Genomic DNA, 3,839 nt, shown 5'->3' with positions numbered 1-3,839 from the left:
AAAGGCGAGCGCTGTGTGACGAGTCTCTTAAATCCTAGTTCTGTTCACACACACACACACACACACACACACACACACACACACACACACACACACACACACACCGGCTTATCGGGGCCTGTATTCCTCAGAGCATCCAAGAAACAACCCCCCCCCCCCCCCCCCCCCCCCCCCCCCCCTCCTCCACCCTCCACCCCTCGTATTTCAACATGAGCGCGGAGAGAACAAACTCAGAGAACATTTAGCTGCAGACTTGGAGATTTGGAGGATAATGTCAGAGTGGGATCGATATTGATTTAATCGCTGGGCTCGCTGTGTATAAATTGGTTTGGGGAGTTCAGCACAAAGACCGGGACCAGAGGGGGGAAAAGAAACGAAAAATAAACTTCTCAACGTCTGGTAATTTGTCACATGCACATGCTGTTAAATCTGTGTCTGTCTTTACAAAAGGACACTGTGGTTTGAACGGTATTCCTTCTTCTCTAAGCAGAAACTCATATTTCCTCATTTGCGTCTGAGTGAGACGGTAAAGAAACATTTTTTCGGACAGAATTTGGTTGTTTTTTTTTTTCTTCCTAAAATGGAATATTGCTTCTTAAATTCAAACGAAACACACAAAATGAGTAACAACAAGTCCCAACAGTGGACGTGCAGGTCATGTGACACCCCGGGGTCTAAGAGTCAACTGCTGCTGTACACATCAATTACACAACGCAACAAAAGGAGGATCGTTATCTGACATCTGAACATGTTCAGTATTTGTAAAATGAAGGACAGCATGCAGACGGACCTGTTAGCCTCCCGGAGGCCTTCTGCACATCGAGTACGCTGTTCCCGACGTGACTCACACGACTGTGGTCACATGACTCTGGTACAGAACATTGATTATTCAGCTGCTAAAGTTCCAGATATTTCCTTCATGAGTTGGTGAGAGGGTGATTATTGGACTCGTATTCATCAGGTGACCAGAAAGAGGACTGATGTTGCTCCACATCTGCTGGATGTGCAGCTTATAAGGTGACTCTATGAGGTGATAATATGTCGGCGTGGTGCTGACAGCTTGTTGCGCTGCCCCCTGGTGGCCAAACAAGTCCATTAACGAAGGTTTAAAGGTCTCATCTTCAACAAAGACAGGGTAGTAATGGACGATCCATATTTGTTGATATTGGATATTTATAGTTGGATATTCTTGTGAAAATGTGCAACTAAATGACAAACAGTGAACTTGGGACCACCGGGGGAGTTCTTTGTTTTGTGAAACTAAATTATGGCACATTCATGTCATAATGATGCCAATTCATGCGCATTTCCACTCATTTTCAATTAATGAGTAAAGAGGAATCGGGACAACCTGTCAGGTGTGTGAGCTGTTTAATTAGTTTTCAGTGGAATGGATGAGTTTGATTTCTGGATATTGTTAAATAAACAAGCTTGACGATTGTAGAGGTGCTGAAAGGCAGATTTCGCCCTTCTTCCATTCTTTATGCTAAGCTAAGCTAATTATAACGGACACATTTGGAAGGTATCAATCCGCTCAGCTAATACTTGGCCAATAATCGCATGTTGTATAGGATTTCTTTACCGGGTAATATGATTGAAGACGGTAAAGACCACACTAGATCCACACCAGTGGATCTGTCACATCACAACCTTTATTCCACTTGTGGTTCCGAGCTGCTCTTCAGCCTCCGTTTCCTCAGAACCGCTGTTAGACAGGAAATAAAGCTCTTGTGCTTCTCACCTTCTGCTGTCCGCGGCCGGCGTGACTCATTTCCTTTCTCTCTTTTTTTTTTTTTTTTTTTTTTTGCGGAGAGGGCCTGAGCGCTTCAGCCGCACTTCAAAGCCAGCAGAGAAGAAGTAGGGCCAGAGCCCTGCGCCGCCGCACTGGCTCCAGTATTCTCACAGCGAGAGAGTTGAACTGAGGAACCCAAAAATAAAAAATAAAAAATTGCAGTCATGTACTCATTGTAATGGGAGAGAGAAACCAGGATATTAATTAAATACATGAATAGAAATAAGAGATATTTGAAGCTATTGATCAGTGGTACCTTGTGTTATTTTACATTTATGATTGTAAAATGCACCACGTGCAAAGAATAAGTTACAAACACTTAATGTTACATGCATCATGTTCCAAATGTGCAGCACTGTTACAATCCATTTTGATATAAAGAATAGTTTTACACCATATATCATCTTTCCTTTGAGTCGGGTGGACGCATACCGCGTTTAAGTGCCGCGCGTCATTTCCTGCTCTTTGCTCGGAAAGCGGAGTCACCTTTCAGAGAAACCGTGGCGTCAGTCACCGCCGGCCTCACACCTGTCGTCTGGGACCAGAAGTGTCGAGCACCGGTGTCTAACGCGCCCCGGCCCCTCTGGCTGTCCAATCGCCGCCCCGATCGCGACATCTGACCCAGTGGTGGCGCAACAGCTGCACGGGTGGGGTTTTTTTTTTGTTGGCAACCGCCGACGCCTGTCGCGCCTTTAGATGATCCCCCGAAAAGCTTGTTCCCAATGCATCATGGGTGCAGAGGAAGACTTGAATGCACGAAAGAGAGAGAGAGAAGCTGCAAGACTCTGTTTGCAGGAAACATTTCAGGGAGGAAAATGTGTATTGAATTTATTATAAAAATACATATGTGCTGCAGCTATCTTCTCCCCCCCCAGAGGACGTTGGTGATTTATTTCCCGCCATAAAGATACGGTTAACACCCCTAGAAACATTGATGAGAAAAACAACTTTATTTCAGGTTTGCACGGAAAAGAATCGATCACTGTAGTAATGGGAAAGCACGAGGTGGGGCCGCTCGTCTTGCTGCTTGACTGATTTCTCTTTTCCAACACGAATAATCTGAGGCGGAAATTACGATGGCAGTGCTCCAGCGGGGGAGGGGGGGGGAGTCAGGGGGGCTGAATTGGAAAATTTTGGGAGTAATTTGGCCTTTTTAATGGGAACGTGAGATCTATACAGTCCAGTTGCTGCACAGGGAATGATCCCCTGTGTTGTTTTAGTCTCCCTGAGATGTACAGGTCCACTGCTGCTGCCTCCAAATGAACACGTTCCGTCCCTTTCATAAATACCTCCCACCTGTCGCGCTGTCACAGACTGTATCTAAGAACTGGGCGTGGTCATCGTGACGTCATCTAGGTGCCATTGTGGTGCCCCTTTTGACCCCTTTAATACATGGAAAATACAAAACAGGTTGTGGTTTTTACAGGGGGGTTCATGTGCCAGACTAGCCAGCGTACAGCAGCTAGCTCTCACGTCTGTCTTCTCATCTATGAGTGAATATAAAGCTGGAACCAGCAGTCGGTTAGCTTAGCTTAGCTTAGCTTAGCAAGAGAAGTCAGTCAGCAGGGGAGACTGCTCACAGCCTGCAGGCTGGGCGTTAACCCGCCTCATGCTTCATCACTACAGCCAGCGATTTGAACACAAAGGCCTGATATTAAAGTGGTCACTGAGGACATTCCTGGCATTGTGTTTTGTGATAAACCTGCACATGTTTAAAGTGATTTTTTTTTTTACTATTGTGGTCAGCATTCATGCTCGCTCACTTGGCAAAGTTGAGAACTCAATTTAAGAGAAATCAGCTTTTTGTGTGTAGAAAGAGTCTGAGATCTTCCATTTAACTTGAACGTTCTGGATTCATGTTTGGTGTAACTCAGCAAGAAGGTGAATAATAAGGTGTACACACACACACACACACACACACACACACACACACACACACACACACACACACACACACACACACACACACACACACACACACACACACACACACACACACACACACACACACACACACACATATATAAATGACACAGACCCCAAATGG

Source organism: Cebidichthys violaceus, unplaced genomic scaffold (genome assembly GCF_023349555.1).
Source record: "Cebidichthys violaceus isolate CVI_PGR_0920_01 unplaced genomic scaffold, fCebVio1.0.p SCAF_15, whole genome shotgun sequence".
NCBI lineage: Eukaryota > Metazoa > Chordata > Actinopteri > Perciformes > Stichaeidae > Cebidichthys > Cebidichthys violaceus.
This window is presented reverse-complemented; position numbering follows the sequence as displayed.